At 40.8% G+C, this 19180-nt stretch overlaps 1 protein-coding gene and 2 long non-coding RNA genes across 3 annotated transcripts in view; 2 read left to right on the plus strand and 1 right to left on the minus strand.

Moving 5' to 3' along the window:
* The window catches only part of STAG2 (stromal antigen 2), a 43038-nt gene extending 38019 nt beyond the window's left edge, over window positions 1-5019 (minus strand). Inside the window, exon 1 of the mRNA XM_053473009.1 lies at window positions 4837-5019. The gene's annotated coding sequence lies outside the window, so the exon portion shown is untranslated. The remainder of the gene's footprint in view (window positions 1-4836) is intronic.
* A 4-nt stretch (window positions 5020-5023) lies between these two features.
* Window positions 5024-19180, plus strand: part of LOC128503009 (uncharacterized) — a 35656-nt gene continuing 21499 nt past the window's right edge. The window contains exon 1 of the long non-coding RNA XR_008355191.1: window positions 5024-5139. This is a non-coding gene — a long non-coding RNA (uncharacterized LOC128503009). The remainder of the gene's footprint in view (window positions 5140-19180) is intronic.
* Window positions 6511-9535, plus strand: LOC128503010 (uncharacterized). The gene is made up of 4 exons (XR_008355192.1): window positions 6511-6606; window positions 8350-8412; window positions 8772-8872; window positions 9303-9535. It is a non-coding gene; the product is annotated as an uncharacterized LOC128503010 (long non-coding RNA).

A 19180-nucleotide genomic window follows, 5' to 3' on the forward strand; every position in this document is an offset into this window, starting at 1 on the left:
GGGGGGGGCTGACCAAACGAGACAATGAAGCAGTGCTTTCATACAAAATACTGATATTCCAGCAAGTGTACGTGCATGCGCAGTGGGAGCATGAGCAAAGACTAGTTCCACCACTACCCTCCCAACATCTTCATCAGAAGGATGAAGAAGGATGGCGGAAAATGGAGTGTGCCATCAAAAGAAAAAGGCGGTTAAAGTATCCGCAAATGCAACACGGATGCACTGGATCGTTAAAACACTGAAGACAGTTTAAAGCAATAAAAAAAATGTATTCATAAGGACACCAATTTTGTTTCTTGTGCTGAAACTGTGGCCTGCACAAAAAATCCCCAACACATATACAAAAATAAACTGCAAACAGACCGGCCTTTAGTTTGTAACCTTCATGTAAATAAAAGCAGATACAATAGGAATTGTTGGGCCTGTTGACGGAACAGGATTGGGACCTAGCAGATAGGTAAACAGCGGAAACCTTTGCAGCTGTTGTCGATCTACAACTCTCATCACTCTCAGCCTCTGTATGCTGGCATTTGCAATAATATTGTGGAGGAAAAAAAATTTGATTTCTTGTAGGTTTAGTTTAAATTGTGTTTCTCTCATTTACAAAACAGTTGTGATCGAGTTTCACAAGCACAGATCCCACTGACATAACTGAGTTACCATGGCAATGTGTTTAGTATTTACACATGGCAAGTTATGATGAAAGTGGAAAGTTTAAAACGTTTTACAGGAACCAACTAGATGATGGGAAGCCACAACACAAATTAGGTAAAACTTCAATATCTACAGATAAACATTATGACTGATTTGATGGGGGGGGATCTACTCCCAAAAGCAACTTATTAACCACGATTTGTCCACAGGAGCTATAGTCAGCGTTACTTTTTTGATAAATAAGGTAATAGAAAAGGTAATAGAAAAAGTAGTAGAAAGACATGCAGAAAATTAGAGAATACTGGGTTACAAAGATGCTTATGTCACTGGCCCTATTACCTCACATCTGACATTTCCACAACTACACTGCAGAGTGATTTACCTCCCAGTCACCCCAGTGAATAAACACCAAGAGAACGGAATATACACAGATCAGCCATAACATTATGACCACTGACAGGTGAAGGGAATAACACGGATAATCTGGTTATCATGGCACCTGTCAGTGGTGGGATATATTAGGCAGCAAGTGAACATTTAGTCGTCAACCTACATGTGATAGAAAAATGAGCAGTCATTAGGATCCGAATGACTTTGACAAGGGCCAAATTGCGCTGGCGAGTCAGAGCATCTCCAGACCTGCGGCCCGTGTGAGGTGTTCCCGGTCTGCAGTGGTCAGTAAGAAGTAGTCCAAGGAAGGAAAAAGTGGTGAACCACGACAAGGTCATGGAGGCCAAGGCTCATTTATGCACATGGGGAGAGATGGCTGGTCGGTCTGGTCAAATCCAGCAGAAGAGCGACTGCAACTCAATTTGCAGAAAAGGTTAATGCTGGTTCTGATAGAAAGGTGTCAGACCACACAGTATTTCGCAGTTTGTCGTGCATAAGGCTGTGTAGCTGCAGACCAGTCAGGGTGCCCATGCTGACTCCTGTTCACTGCCGAAAGCACCTACAATGGGCACGTGAGCATAAGAACTAGACCACAGAGCAATGAAATAAGGTGGCCTGGTCTGATGAATCTCAGTTTCTTTTACATCAGGTACGTTGCTTCCCTGGAGAACACATGGCACCAGGATGCTTCCATGATGGCCCCACTTCACAACTTACAGGCTCTACACAATATTAGGCAGGTGGTTATAATGTAATGGCTGATCGGTGTATGAGAGTGTGTATGACAGTAGAAGCACTCATGAAGCTCATCAAGAACATCCTTAGCATGTTAGTGACCCACTATTCCAGACAGGATTCAGACTTTTTAAATAGAAAGCAATGCACTGGGATTATGTCAACACACACTTCCAATACCTAAGAGGTGCAGGAGTACTCAAATAAATTAGACCCCAAGATGGTGCTACCCGGTTTTATTTCTGAACAAATGGATTAACTATTTGTAAGTATGTTTAAAGTAAATAAACTTTTTTAATGTAATTTCATTTAATACTAGTAGTACATAAATTTGTACATTTTTACATTGATGTAAAGATATAAAATGGCCACTTTGAATGTCAAAGCCATAGCTAATAAAAAGCTATATAAGCCATACTAAACAGGGTCACATGAATAAATATTAAAACTATTAACACAGGTTGGTAGAAAGGTTGAACCATGCATTTACTATCTGAAATGTAACCCAACTTTACAAACATACATTTGCGCTCTGATTTGAAGCTCAGAACCTGTAACAAGCGATAAAAAAAAAAAAAAAATCACAAGGTCCAGTACCATGAAATAGCTTACAGTAAAAAGACAGACATTCAATTAAAAGTTGACAAAATACAGTTTTATAAAATGTGACAGATGCCACAGTGAGTCAAAAATACTACTTGCTAATACATCCCCTCTCACAAGAGCAAAGAAAATATATTTGCCAAATGTCATCTCAATATGATATTATAACATTGGAGTTCTCATAACTACATGAATTAATAAGCAGCATTTTGCTGTGTTCCCACACTATTTACCCACAAAGGCCAGTAAGTAAAGGGTTCATTATTTTTGGATGTTTTAAATTGCTATTACGTTTTGTAGCGCAGCTATTCACAAAGACAGAACAAAAAGTATGCTGTAAAATATACATTTTAACATGACTTTTTACTTTATGTAAAAAAAAACAAAAAAAAAAAACGTGTTAACTGTGCCAGTAATAAAAAGCACGGCTCCGGCACTCAGGAACAACTGTGCAATTCTCACCAGCACAGAGTTACATTAAAACAGGGACAGGTTGTAACCACACCCACCCAGCAAAGCCAGCCAATAAGGAGGAGGATGTGGGGGGAGAGCAGACAGACTATCCCTGAAGGCCCCAGAGGTGGTGACGCAGTTTGGTTACCCGATATCTCCCCTCCCTCTGACAGCCTGGGTCAGCTGCAAACAACACAACATGGGCCTCACGGACCTGCTGATTTTGTGCCACAGGGTTGAGGTGCAACAAATAACCACACGGGACAATGTTACAATTATCGTGTAAACACAGCCAAAAGTATCAAATGTGTCTCTGCATATTATACTATCAAATAAAAACACCGAAGGGTGTGTTAGATGACACTTTTATAGGGATTGTGAGAAAATCCCACAAGCAGACGGTAGATGAGGGCAGTAACCTTCCTCACAGAGTAAACACTCGGGTGTGGCTGATGAATTGGAGGGAGTGTGTGTCGGCACACCGAATATGGGAAGCTTCACTGACCGAAAACGTTATGAAAACGCCGCGCAACAAAATTTAATAGCCGCTTTTCGCATTCCCGCCTCTTAAAACGTATTTTAGTAAGTTTTTGTAAACATCTATCTTCCCTCTCAGAGCTTGAACAAACGAAACACACAAAAACAGCTTTTGCTATCGGATATTTTTTCACTTTAACGTTTTATTGGCAGTGAAATGACCCATACAAAAAAGAAATACACAAGGAGGACACAATCGCTTCACAACTTTGACCTGATTGTGGCTTAACTGACATAGAATTTGACGGCACATCCAATCTGTCCTTTTTTCTGCCTTAGTCTAATCTCAGGATAGCCATATGCTATCCTACTTAACCATTACAAAAGGAAACTACGCTTAAGCCAACCTTTAGCCTGAGTTGCGGCGATTTACATTGTTGACTGTGCAACTTGTATGATGTTTCTATTTAAACCAGGCTTTTCAAATCGCATTCCAGTGAGATCTCTCATTCACAGATCTGCCAAAGGTCAGGACACCCCTGGAACCGAACCTGTGCCAAGAACACCAGGTACCTTCCAAAACAATGGTTTCAAGCTGAAAGTACAAGTTAACAAAAATCAACAACTTGGCATCTCCACTACATGTCTCATTCTGAATGGTTTAGCTTTGTTATTGTGGCTCCAATTTCCATTACTCATTGTAAAGTGGAATCCCGTGGCTATGATCACCACAAACTAAGGTTCAGTCTTGCTTTTTCATTGGACGTTATTGTTTACAATTCTGTAAACATCATGATTAATAATTTTCTCCAATTAGGGCAACATTGACTTCACATATACACAGACAAAAAATAAAACTCATCATCAGTCGAATAAACAGCCAACAGAAGAAATAAATTCTAATTCAACTAAGGTTATCCAGCAACAACTATCATACGAGAGTGGCGCCAAAATATGTGGGGGCAAACTCTGGGAAGTTCGGCTATAAGTGATGGAGGTGATTGGGTAATACCACTAGCTTGAAAACGCAGGGGTGATTGTTTTCACCACCAAAATAAAACCCAAAATATAATGTTGTATTAGTTTCGTGCATATGACGACAATGTTGAAATTACAGCGATAAATATATTGCGCCCCCACCAGCCAATAACATACAATATGTACAAATAAACGTTTACTCCGGAGCAAAGCTTGAGGTAAACATGATACTGTGAGACGCTAGGGTATTTTCGGGGGTCTGGGCGGCCGAAAACGGAGCACGGTACAGGGCGTAATAGGCCGCGTCCCCCCACCACCTCTTACACTTCCTCGCCCCCCCCCTCTACTCCGCCCGCGTCGCCGTTTCCCAGGCCGGACCCGGCCACCATCTTGCCTACGACTGGTTCTCAGAACGCAGGAGAGAAAGGAGTGGAAGAAAAAAATAAAACCAATGCCATCCACGCAACATGCCATCTCAGACTCCAGCTAAACAAGGCCGCACAGAGGCAAAACTTCCAGAAGCGTGTCCGCCATTTTACAACTTACCTCAGCTCCCACACAACGCGCCTCCCGGGAGGCGGCCTGGTCCCACAGGCCAACTGTTAATCCCACTTATACCCAAAACGATCCGAAAGAATATTCTTCGATAAAATAGTCTGTAATTTAAGGTCCAGTGACCCTTCCGAGGTAATAAAATAAATAAAAGGCGATTTGGCGGCGGCTCAGGGTCTGCCTGAGTTGTTCGCTCTTCGGCGACTCGGATACGAATGAGGCGCGCAGGCGCCACCTGGCGGTCACAAGGCGATGGCCAACTCTTGCTGTGACACAGCGACACCCAGCGTTCAACAGGTAGGCTGCATTTTAAACCTTAACCCTGCCATTGCCACGGTACTGTAAGCAAGCATTTAGATAATATAAGAACAAAAATGAAACAGGCCTCTCATGTCCCCTGTGGAAAAATCGCTTTTGAAACTATACTGTTTACACAGAGCTATGATACATTTTATGGAGGAATATATGACATTGAGAAACAAATCAACATATGCAAGTATAAAACAGATCTTTAGAGCGATTATACAGTTAAGATTAAAACAAAGGGTTACATTTGCAGAAATAAAATGTATTCGTTTAATGAGCACTGTACTTCAAAAGGGATGATTTCACCAGATCACATGACCTTTAGAGACCCCGATTAAAAAAGTATCCTCGTACAATTGATTGTGCTCCTGGGTTTCATTTATAGTGTTTTATGTGCTTTTTAAAAAAATATTTTAAGTTATTTTAGTTTTTCCTCTTAAAAATTATTTTTAATGAAAACATGATGTGCAAATTAAAACAAATAGCTGTCTGCCGAGGGCCGAATGCCTGTGATGCCCCGCCGAGTGTGTTATTATTGCAGCTGTCTGACTGAAACCTGGATTTGTTCCCCTCACTCCCGCATTTCACAAAAGGATAACCTTCACACAATTAAAAGCTCAACAGGGAGCTCAATGTCACCGGGGGTATCTGACACCCAAAAAGAGCACCGGCGGACTTTACAAAAGCACGAAGTAACCGCCTCAATATAACTATATATACTTAACCATGACATTAGGAAAGGGTTAAGCGGAAGCAGTACTGTTTGGTGGTAAAGAAGGGGGCGGGAGCTTTATGTTTCACGCATGCGTCGTGATTTATCTCATTCCGCCTTCTTCACTCACTAAGAAGATGCTGTTGGGGGATGGACATGTTTATAAACGCAATGTCGATGAATGCACGAAATAAGTTTGAATTTATAGTGGTGCTGTTGTGGGGCGGGGGTTACAACGCTCCCCGTTCATTAGAAATGGTGCAGGGCACAGGCGGTGTCCTCCCGGTTTCAGCTGCCAGGATAATGGCGTATGTTTTTATCCCACAGACGCCATGGCGGCCACTTTTGCCTACGTGCAAGTACGGAGATGGAGGGGCGGGGCTGTAAACAGAGAGGCGGGGTCTCTGTGGCCAGGTAGCGCGAGTGCAAGCTGAAAACACGTGCTTTGTGGACTGAGTTCAGACGTTAGTGTGGTGTCCATAGATGCCTTAGGAGTTTCAGGAGAAGCCAGTCATCTGGCATTCGCTTGAGTGTCCCTCTTAGTCCCCCGATATTCACAGAATTTCAGAGCAAATAACCACCCAACCCATCTAGGATGCACATTTATCCTGATGTACAGATTCAGGCCTTAGTCATTAGTCTCACTTTAGATTCAGGATAGTTTTATACCTACCTCTTGCATCAATCCCTCATTGTATTAGCCTCTACCACTTCTGCTGGGAAGTTGTTCCATTCATCTATGTAAAGTGAGCATGTTTGCCAAGTAAGAGTTGGCACACCAACATTTTTATCAGCCTTTTCTGTGTTTCCTTTCTGTGTAAATGCATGTAATAGTATGAATTTAGTTTCTATTGTGTTCATATTGTACATGTAAAAAAGCTTGATAAAATAAAAGCACAAGGAATATTCCCTATATCGCCTTTCAATTTACATACGTGTGGCCTTCCTACTTGTAGCAAGGTAGTGTGATTAGCCAGGGGTCCTTTGCAGCTGCTTAATTGCTCTAATTCCATTGCTTTCTCCTCTAAGACTATGCTAACTCTGGCACTTTACGCGTATCCGCACCGTACACTGACAAATACCCACCGCGGAAAACTTGATGAAAATATTGAGCTTTAATGCTGAATTTTATGGCAGAAAAGAACCATCAGGCGATTCTAGTCTGCCAGGCTTTCGTGGTGTAAGGATTTAAACCTTAATCAGACCTTAGTCGTGTCTTAGACTCAGGGTAACCATATGTCTCCACGATGCACATTTAAATTCCCTAACTGTCATTGCCTCTACCAGGGAGACAGTTCCACTTCTCCACTTCATAAAAATAATTTCATAACACAACAACTATTTTGATAAGACTATCATTTTATTTGGTTTTCATTAGACCTACAGGTTACTTTATGGTGTAAAATTTACAATCATTAGAAAAGAAGCTGCAGGTACATTTCTGATGGCAGCCTCCTCAAACTTTGTCACAAAGAAGTATCCCCAATAACCACCATCTATATGTACATACACAAGCATTAGGATTATTATTTTTTTTTTGCAGTCTTGATGTTCACAGATCTGTAACTTCACTGCCTCCGTACATATTACATCACAACGTAATTCTTACACAGAACCTTTACTTCTGTTGTGTCACTGCCTGATCTTCTGTGATGTCACTTGTACTTCAATACAGACACCTGGCCACAATTTTTAAATTGTGCGAGTGAATAGAGGCTTATTTAGTTTATCTGTTTACAAGCAGTGAGAATGGGGATTTTATTCTTCATTTTTGGTCTGATAGCATTTCGTTGGATAATGAGATGCATCGCTAGACCTAAAAAAAGAGTAATTCAAAAGAAATATAAAAACTGGCTCAATAAACAACAACAGAAGGGGAAACCAACTCAGACTTCTTCAGCCAGGTAAGAGACGAGGTGATTGAGGTGATAGATTTAGAAGAACGAACATTAAATCTTGTAAAGGTTATGGGAATATCCATTGGAATAATGAGGGGGAACGGTTTAATCAGGCTTCCTGTATACGATTTATAGAATTCTTGCCTCATTAGCCCGAGCTTTTGTGTAAGTTTCTTGATTGTCAGGGAACATCGTGACACAGAGAGAGTGACTGTTAACATATATTAACTTTCTCTAAAACATCTAATAACATATGATGAAAATACCCGCCGTAAACATTCTGCTTCATTAATAGCGTTCACCAAGAATCCTTTCAGGATCACCGTCATGAACTATAAACTGAAGAGTTTTTACTTTTTTCAGTTACTATGTTCCAACATTTTGCCCAACTGCCCCTGTGCCCTGTTATGAAAGTGGCTTAACGTTTGTATGCTGTGTATATGCTATGCATGGGTTCTCTCTCTGATGCCAGATAAAGAAGGCATACATCTTATCTGGATGACTTGAAATGATTTCATTTTAAAAAAAAAACTGACTAAAATGAAACACATTTTACCTGGCTTTCATAATTGTTTCTTTTCATACCTATAGTTTCCGGAACCATCCTCGTGAACGTGAGCAGCACGTCCACTGGTCCCTGCTGTACCAATAAAGGTATTTCCCTCTAAAACCAGGTTTGGCACAGAAATCATGAAGGGTTGGGAAGCCGGTTTGATTGGAACAAAAGGAAAATGTAGTGTGGAGCATAAAAGACGTAACCTGGTCTATACATTCTATAGCTATTTCACTTTCCCTGCTTCTTAGTCTCCTTGTGGCACCACAGTGTGATGTCAGGGCTCTGATGTCATATGCTCACTAATATCATTGGGGTTATACTCGGGTACTCCTATTGACACTCTGCATTAATATAGAGCCACTCATCTTCCCAGCTAGAAAATAACCTAGAAACATTTGTGACAGATCAAGCAAATTGGTTATCTAACTAATTTTAAATCTTTATCAATTACTTGCAGATGCCCTCGGTACGTGTCCTTCAAGCCGCCATTACCACCTCGGCAGAAGTGAAAAGGACCAGGACACTTATTCCTATAAAGACGTTTCAGACTGTGTCAAAGTAGGTGCTCATATGAAACATAATATTTTGATTTTGTCTTGATTGCTGAGAGTTTGGATTAAGATGAAATAATTAAACCTGAGTCTAGATACAAAAGGGGCAAATATTACACAGTACCCTGAAATACAATACTACTATTTCAATAAATAATAATGAAAAAGGAAAGGGCTGATTACATAAGACTGTATGTATGGTGGGACATTTGCAGCCTAGATGGTACCTTTTGCAATTGTTATGCTGTGATACATATTTATGGAGAATCAGTTAAATGTACAATTACTGGATCATAATAATTGTATCATCGCCTAATATTATCTCCCCTTCTTCATACTGGTCCTTTCAGCCCCAGAGAGATTACAAATTACAAAATCCCTAACATTAACATACATTGTACATAAACTATTTACTAACTACTTATCCTTTGTTTCAGATTACCCGATGTTGCCCCGGAACATACTCAGTGGCCGCCTTGCACTTCCCACAGAAGAAGCCATTGAGCAGATTTGTCTTGTGTCATCGTTGACTGTGGGAGATGAATACAGAAGCCACCAGGGCACAGCACAAGACCTAAATTGCACCCCTATGATGACAACAACTCTGTATTTTATACAAATGTATCATAAATAACCTGGTAGTTTATAATAAAAATATATACATATTAAAGGTTTTGAGACTGTGTGTTCTCTATTGAAAATTGAAATGTGTGTTCCATGTATGCCACAACATCATAATTTTACAACACTGAGAATGAATATAAATACTTTATTGAGTGTAATACATGCAGGCTACAATCATGAACACAAACACTTCTTCTGAAATGTAATCTAAAGGAAAAGCCTACCTTGATGTTGGTGGTCTGGAACCCTTTTAGTGGAGGAGTGGATGTCCTCTAATCACCGTAAGGGTTGTAGTTTGTCTGACTGTGCAGTTACTTCCGCTGTAGGGCTAATCAAGGAGCATAGCCAGGAATGGCCAGGGCATGATGGAGCCAAAGGGGATTACTAAATAGAATACATTTGCCAATAAAATGTATTTGGTTTTAAATTAAACAGTTTCAATATCTAATGGCCATAAGAAAAATGAATGTATTTATTGCTAACTAATATCACAACTAATATTTTGCTTTACATTTTATGATCGGTATAGTGATCAATGGATAATACCCGTTAATTAGTCATTTTGAATTAAATCTTTATTTCACATGGTGATTCATATTTGCTTTTAGAGAAATTAAGACCACAAGATATTTTTTAAACCCCGTCTCCTATTTATGAATAGGTAGACACAGATAGAGAACCTCATTACATAATACTGAACATATTTAACTTGTAAAGATGTAAGCTATTACAATGTCCCAAAGTGATAAATTAAATCTGTACATCAGAATATTAAATGTGGCTTTATTTAACATAAGAAAGGCAAAAGTATTTCATATAAGGCACTAAGGTTTGAATTTGTGTTCACAAATAACATACAGTCCATGGCATAGGGACCAAACAGAAAAGTTGTCCAAATGGGCTTTTAACCCTTCAAACCGTTTTTGTTTGGTTTTTACTATGTTTGCACTAAATGACCAAAGCTGTTTTTTGTGCTTTTGCTGCGACTTTATTCAATTCTGATTGCTTACTTACTCATTTCGTGCACCCCCACACATTATATATTGGGTTTTTTGTCAGCAAAAGAATGCTTTCTTTTGAATTAATAATTATATATATAAATTAAAATATAGTATAAAAAATGTCTAGACATGTGGAGAAAACTAGGAAGGAAGAAAACATTTTCACCTATAAAAACTATATACATATATATATAACCATATTTGGTGCAAATGGAAAAAAAACCCTCCAAAAGTGTATTTAGGTATTTGTCCTGTTTTTGGAAACACCTCATATGCCTGGTATTTTCATTTATTTTGTCACTTACAGGGTTAAATATGAATGACGCGCATCACTGTTTCTAAACAAGATTTATTTAAAATGCAGTATGCTCGGACACCGTATTTCAGAAAATTGTGAAATTGTGAAATTACTGAGACAACTTGTGATTTGTATTCAGAAACACCCCGAGTGCAGGAATACCCCATATACTTGGGTAGAGTATGTCTCTTTGACACTGCGGGTTCAAAATTAGAACATGCGCATTACAGTTTTCAAATATGGAATTTTGACAGCTGGTTGGTGCAGGTCTCATTTGAGACATTGTAGACAAGGCTGTTCTTAGGGGTGTGCGAGCTGTCCCATCACCAAGGGCCCTGACTGCAGTGGTGGAAGCTCGAGGCCTTGGCTGCAGCAGGACAGCGAGACAGAGGCATTGTGCTCCCACCACAGGACTTTAGTTCCCACAAGTTTGTGGGGACAACTTGTAACCACTGCAATGTCGCGATGATGTCATACACGATTGAGGGATTGTAGGGGTTAACACTCCACAATCGCTCTTAATGGAGCAATCGGGCAACAGGGGAGGGTTGGGGCTGGTCTCAACACTCATGTGGAGTCTAAAGAAACATTAGCCCCTGTCCTTGAAGCTGCCTCTGGCAGCTGGGACACAGGGAGGATTATCTTTGGGCTAACGCTGCACTGTCGCTCTCATAGAGCGATCAGACAGCAGGGGAATGCTGTGGCCCCACACTTGTGTAGGGACCCAATCAACACACAAGCCCCTTCCCTGAAGCTGCCTGTGTCTGTGGTATTTTGAGCCTGCAGAATCGCTCCCGTGGGAGTGATCAAAAGCCCGGAGGGTGGTGCTCGGAGTGGCTGTGCTGGTCTGCTTAGGACACCTGGGCACACAGCAGCAGCCCTGCCCCGTGATCACCACGATTGTGGCAACGTGGGGGAATTTGTTTGGATGACATACCAGGTATGTCACAGAACCGCTAAGCCCACGTGGGCATGACGTACCTGTTACATCGCCCGACTGGAACGGGTTAATAAACTTACATGTGTATAGAGATTTGATGAAATTGCCGAAATGGATAAACTCTGTGTTGGGATTTAGCCGTTTCTTAAAAAATGATTGGTTCGCGTGAACCGTTTCTTAATTACCCTATTATAGGCTGCAGTTTCCCTCCACTTAAAGTGATTGTGCAGCCTATAATCGGGTTTAGGATCCAGATCCCCTGCGGCGCTGCAGGGGACTTGGATCCTCCTTTCCGGCAGCAGCGTCTGTGCGATGCAGACAACCCTGCTGCAGCCGGCGGCTCCGCCCACCCTCCTCACTGAACGGGGCTGTCACCGCCCACGAAGGTCACTGAGTCGCGCTGGCCAGCTGACTCAATTCTATTTTGGATCAACGGGGACGGCTTCTTAAAATGCCACCCCTGTCGATTTGAAATAGAAGTGAGTCAGCCGGCGCCGCTCAATAACGTTAGTGGGCGGTACCAGCGCTGCTCAATGATCTTTGTGGGCGGTGCCAGCCCCGTTCAGTGAGGAGGATGGGTGGAGGCGTCGGCAGCAGCAGCGGAGTTGTCGGCATCATACAGATGTTTGACAGCGGGAATCCAACGGAGTGCACATCAGGTTCTTCAGTCAGGTGAGTTTAAGTAACTGGGGGCATGTTTGGCAGTGGGAGGCTGGGACAAAGATGCCTATGGGAGACTGGGGGCAAAGGCAAACTCTGTCCCCAATTTCCTATAGGCATCTTTGTCACTAAATAGCTTCCCATAGTTCCATGTTTAGTAACAAAGATGCCTATAGGAAACTGGGGGCAAAGGCAAATTCTGTCCCCAGGTTCCTATAGGCATTTTTGTCACTAAATTGCTTCCCATAGTCCCATGTTTAATGACAAAGATGCCTATGAGAAACTGGGGACAGAGTTTGCCTTTGTCCCCAGTTTCCTATAGGCATCTTTGTTACTAAATAGCTTCCCATAGTCCCATGTTTAGTAACAAAGAGGCCTATGGGAGACCGGGGGCAAAGGAAAACTCTGTCCCCAATTTCCTATAGGCATCTTTGTCACTAAATAGCTTCCCATAGTCCCATGTTTAGTGACAAAGATGCTTATGGGAGACTGGGGGCAAAGGCAAACTCTGTCCCCAATTTCCTTTAGGCATCTTTGTCACTAAATAGCTTCCCATAGTCCCATGTTTAGTGACAAAGAGGCCTATGGGAGACCGGGGGCAAAGGCAAACTCTGTCCCAAATTTCCTATAGGCATCTTTGTCACTAAATAGCTTCCCATAGTCCCATGTTTAGTGACAAAGATGCCTATGGGAAACTGGGGACAGAGTTTGCCTTTGTCCCCATTTGTCATATAAACAATTCACAATCAATTATCTAAAAAGCACCAGTGCATACTTTTTCCAGACTTCTATTGAACACTTTGATTAACTGCTTTTCATATATATATATATATATATATATATATATATATATAAATATATATTTATATATATATATATATATATATATATATTTGCTAAACAGCTTGAAATTGTTCAAAGTGAATTTTTTACAGGAGATATTACTTATTTATGTGTGACTGTCTCTGTGTGTGAGAGAGACTGACTGAGTCTCTGTGTGTGAGAGAGACTGCCTGAGTCTCTGTGTGCGAGAGAGACTGCCTGAGTCTCTGTGTGCGAGAGAGACTGCCTGACTCTCTGTGTGCATGAGAGAGACTGCCTGAGTCTCTGTGCTTGTGTGTGAGAGAGAGAGACTGCTTGAGTCTCTGTGTGCTTGTGTGAGAGAGAGAGACTGCCTGAGTCTCTGTGTGCTTGTGTGTGAGAGAGAGACTGCCTGAGTCTCTGTGTGCGTGTGTGAGAGAGAGACTGCCTGAGTCTCTGTGTGCGTGTGTGAGAGAGACTGCCTGAGTCTCTGTGTGCATGTGTGAGAGAGACTGCCTGAGTCTCTGTGTGCGTGATTTGAGAGAGACTGCCTGAGTCTCTGTGTGCTTGTGTGTGAGAGAGAGAGACTGCTTGAGTCTCTGTGTGCGTGTGTGAGAGAGAAAGACTGCCTGAGTCTCTGTGTGCTTGTGTGTGACAGAGAGAGACTGCCTGAGTCTGTGTGCGTGTGTGTGAGAGAGAGAGACTGCCTGAGTCTCTGTGTGCGTGTGAGAGAGACTGCCTGAGTCTCTGTGTGCGTGATTTGAGAGAGAGAGACTGCCTGAGTCTCTGTGTGCTTGTGTGTGTGAGAGAGAGACTGCTTGAGTCTCTGTGTGCGTGATTTGAGAGAGAGAGACTACCTGAGTCTCTGTGTGCTTGTGTGTGTGAGAGAGAGACTGCTTGAGTCTCTGTGTGCGTGATTTGAGAGAGAGACTACCTGAGTCTCTGTGTGCTTGTGTGTGAGAGAGAGAGACTGCTTGAGTCTCTGTGTGCTTGTGTGTGAGAGAGAGAGACTGCCTGAGTCTGTGTGCGTGTGTGAGAGAGAGAGAGACTTCCTGAGTCTCTGTGTGCGTGTAAGAGAGAGAGACTGCCTGAGTCTCTGTGTGTGTGTGAGAGAGAGACTGCCTGAGTCTCTGTGTGTGTGAGAGAGAGACTGCCTGAGTCTCTGTGTGCGTGTGTGAGAGAGAGACTGTCTGAATCTGTGTGCGTGTGAGAGACTGTCTGAGTCTGTGTGTGTGACTGCCTGAGTCTGTGTGTATGTGAGAGAGAGACTGCCTGTGTGAGTGTACGAGAGACTGCCTGAGTCTGTGTGTGTGTGTGTGTGCGAGAGAGACAGACTGCCTGAGTCTGTGTGCATGTGTGAGAGACTGCCTGAGGCTGTGTGTGAGAGAGACTGCCTGAGTGTGTGTGTGTGAGGTTTTCATTTGGTAGTACGAAATCTCGGAAGTGGTTACTAAAAAATTGAATCCCACCACTGGATAAACTCTCACTCCCGAATCACTGATCCTACAAAATGAAAAGAAGAAAATATTGGAAAATATTGAGAAACCAAATTTCACTCCTAAAAACTCTTAGTTGGTTAAAACATTGAATAAACATTAAGGGGGAAGTAACACAGAATATGACCATGAGTTCTTTTTTTCCTCTTTTCAACCAAGCAAATTTGTATAATACGTGTATAAAGGGTCATTCAACAACATAATAATTCTAAAGCCCCCTGTGCTGCTCCAATTTAACCCCTTGAAAACAAATGACGTGCCAGGCATGTCACGGAAAAATTGACACATGACGTACCTGGCTGTGGACAGGGATCTAAGATCGCTTTCGTTTCCCTTATGTGGTTGCGGTAATGTCGAGTCATTCAGCAAAACGGAAATTTACAGCAGGGGCCCCGTCTAATTGCTCCCAGGAGCATCAACTTGCGCCATATTAAGTACGGTAGTGGCCATCTGTTCAAAACAAGTAAGGAGGCAATCAGCCATGTGCACCTCCCAAATGTGGCCTTTTAGCCCTAAAACAACCAGGAGCTATATATTCATACATAAAGTAGAATGTGAGTGAAGAAAAACCCCCCACAAAAATACTACTACAAACCTTAACAGAGGCTGGTGGTAAAATGTGTGCCTGGAAAAAGTTAGAATTCCAGCGCTGAAATACCCTGTAGTGTCTAGTTTTGAAGTAGCAACATGCTATCTGCAGTTATTGCCCTATAACTTGCAAACCCCCTCCAAAAAAAACATAAAAACATTGGGTATTTTTAAACTCAGGACAAATATTAGAATCTGTTTAGCAGGTTTTTTCATTTCATTGAGTAAAAGATATTTGAAAAAAAAACAGGAAGTCCAAAATATTTCATAATATTTTATAAACAATACATTTTATAGCAAATTGGATGAGATGATCAAAAAATGATATCTAAAAAATCCCTTCTTTTCCTGAAAAAATCAAAACATAACTAGTGTGGTTACGGCATAAATGTTAAAAAACGAAAATCACGTAGGGTCCAAAGCATAAAACAGCTCTGTCCTTAAGGGGTTAAACATGTTGGACTACTACCAGATGCTTTTATTTGTATTCTACGTGCACTTCCATATGTATCGGTGTCTAGTGTAACAAGGACTTCAGGACACACCGACTTTTTTATGCTAACCCCATACACCAACATACACAAACTCACAGCATACACTGCCACAGAAAACTAGATGAAAATATTGAGCTTTAATGCTGAATTTTATGGCAGATAAGAACCATCAGGCGATTCTAGTCTGCCAGGCTTTCCTGCTGTAAGGATTCAAACCTTAATCAGACCTTAGTCGTGTCTTAGACTCAGGGTAACCATATGTCTCCTCGATGCACATTTAAATTCCCTAACTGTCATTGCCTCTACCAGGGAGACAGTTCCACTTCTCCACTTCATACAAATAATTTCATAACACAACAACTATTTTGATAAGAATATCATTTTATTTGGTTTTCATTAGACCTACATGTTACTTTATGGTGTAAAATTTACATCCATTAGAAAAGAAGCTGCAGGTACATTTCTGATGGCAGCTTCCTCAAACTTTGTCAAAATAAAGTATCCTCAATAACCACCATCTATATGTACATACGCAAGCATTAGGGGTTTTTGTATTTTTTGCAGTCCTGATGTTCACATTTCTGTCACTTCACCTCCCCCGTACATATTACATCACAACGTAATTCTTACACAGAACCTTTACTTCTGTGATGTCACTTGTTTACTTCAATACAGACATCTGGCCACAATTTCAAATTGTGCGAGTGAATAGAGGCTTATTTGGTTTATCTATTTACAAGCTGTGAAAATGGGGATTCTTTTCTTCATTTTTGGACTGATATTATTTCGTTGGCTAATGAAATGCATCGCTAGACCTAAAAAAAGGGTCATTCAAAAAAAATATAAAAACTGGCTCAATAACCAACAACAGAAGGGGAAACCAACTCAGACTTCTTCAGCCAGGTAAGAGACGAGGTGATTGACCAAGAATCCTTTCAGGATCACAGTGTAGTTTCTAGTTTTGAAATAGCAACATGCCATTTGCCGTTATTGCCCTATAACTTGCAACAATTCTTACTTTTATCAGTTACTATGTTCCAACGTTATGCCCAACTGCCCCTGTGCCCTGTTATGAAAGTGGCTTACTCGGGTACTCCTATTGACACTCTGCATTAATATAGAGCCACTTCACACTCATCTTCCCAGCTAGAAAATAACCTAGAAAACATTTGTGACAGATCAAGTGAATTGGTTATCTAACTGTTAGAATTTTAAATCTTTATCTATTACTTGCAGATGCCCACGGTACGTGTCCTTCAAGCCGCAATCACCACCTCGGCGGAAGTGAAAAGGACCAGGACACTTATTCCTATAAAGAAGTTTCAGACTGTGTTAAAGTAGGTGCTCATATGAAACATAATATTTTGATTTTGTCTTGATTGCTGAGAGTTTGGATAAAGATTATTATGATCCAGTAATTGTACATTTAACTGATTCTCCATATCACAGCATAACAATTGCAAAAGACCCCATCTATGCTGCAAACGTCGCCATACATACAGTTTTATGTAATCATCCCTTTCCTTTTTCATTATTATTTATTGAAATAGTAGCATCGTATTTCAGGGTACTGTGTAATATTTGCCCCTTTTGTATCTAGGCTCAGGTTTAATTATTTAATCGTATCATAGCCTGATATTATCTCCCCTTCCTCTTACTGGTCCTTTCAGACATCAAGTACAGAGATTTCAAATTACACAAACCCTAACATTAACATGTCATTACAAACTGGTATTAAAATACATCGTACATACACCAATTCTTACACATGATATTTACTAACTACTTATCCTTTCAGATTACCCGATGTTGCCCCGGAACATACTCAGTGGCCGCCTTGCACTTCCCACAGAAGAAGCCATTGAGCAGATTTGTCTCGTGTCATCGTTGACTGTGGGAAATGAATACAGAAGCCACCCAGTTAGAAGCCACCAGGGCGCAGCACAAGACCTAAATTGCACCCCTATGACGACAACAACTCTGTATTTTATATAATTATATGATAAATAACCTGGTAGTTTATAATAAAAATATATACATATTAAAGGTTTTGAGACTGTGTGTTCTATATTGAAAATTGAAATATGTGTTCCATGTATGCCACAACATCATAATTTTACAACACTGACAATTAATATGAATACTTTATTGAGTGTAAAACATGCAGGCTACAATCACGAACACTGCAAGGGGATTCAGGTTTTTGAACCTGTTAAATGACACCTTCATGTCACAACTGGTAGAAGCACCGACTAGAAATGATTCTTGTGTGGATTTGGTGATAACAAAAAATGTTGATCTACTGTCAAACATTCAAGTAGGGGAGCACTTGGGTAATAGTGATCACAATATGGCGTCTTTTAAAATAAACTCAAAAAAGAAATTGCACTTGGGGAATACTAAAACGTATAATTTAAGGCCAATTTCAGTGAGATAAGGGAAGCTTTACAACATGTTGACTGGCATAAACTCGAAAAAGCGAAAAAACACTGAGGGAAAGATGGCATATCTTCAAACAAATAATAGAAAGATACACTTCTCAGTATGTACCATTGAGTAATAAATATAAGAGAAACCAATGTGGCTTAGTGGGGAAGTAAATCAATAAATTAAAAATTAAGAAATGGGCTTTTAAAGCATTTAAATCAGACAAATCAGAGGCATCCTATATAAGATATAAGGAAGCCAATAATGCATGCAAAAAGGTGATTACTTGGGCTAAACTAGAAAATGAGAGAGGGATAGCCAAAGAGAGCAAAACTAACCCCAAAAATTCTTTAAGTAAATACATTCTAAAAAAATAAATAAAAGGAAAGTGTAGGTACACTAATAACAGAGATGGGAGTGTTAGTTAACGAGGATCAAGAAAAAGCAGAAACTTTAAATAACAATTTTTCCTCAGTATATATTAAGGAGGAACCTATGGCAATGGATATGCAAATGACTACTGCAAAAAATTACATACACATTGTGATTGGATGACCCAGAACTAAAGAAAATTAATGTCAACAAAGCTCCGGGGCCTGACGGTATTCACCCACGAGTACTTAGGGAGCTAAGTCTGGAAATAAGTCAACCTCTGTTTCTTATCTTGCAGGATTCTTTTCTTTCAGGAATTGGACCAGAGGATTGGAGGAAGGCAGATGTGGTTCCCATATTCAAAAAGGGTTCAAACTCTTTGTCTGGAAATTATAGACCTGTGATCTTAACTTCTGTGGTTGGGAAAGCATTTGAAGGGCTATTAAGGGATAATATTCAGGAATTCTTTGGGAAGAACAGTGTTATTAGCAAAAATCAGCCTGGTTTTATGAAACATAGCTCTTCTCAAACTAATTTAATTGCAATCTACAAAGAAGTGTAGATTGGGGTGTTGCAGTGGATGGAATCTACTTGTTCTTGGATTGGACATTGGC

This window comes from Spea bombifrons, chromosome 8 (assembly GCF_027358695.1).
Source record: "Spea bombifrons isolate aSpeBom1 chromosome 8, aSpeBom1.2.pri, whole genome shotgun sequence".
Lineage (NCBI taxonomy): Eukaryota > Metazoa > Chordata > Amphibia > Anura > Pelobatidae > Spea > Spea bombifrons.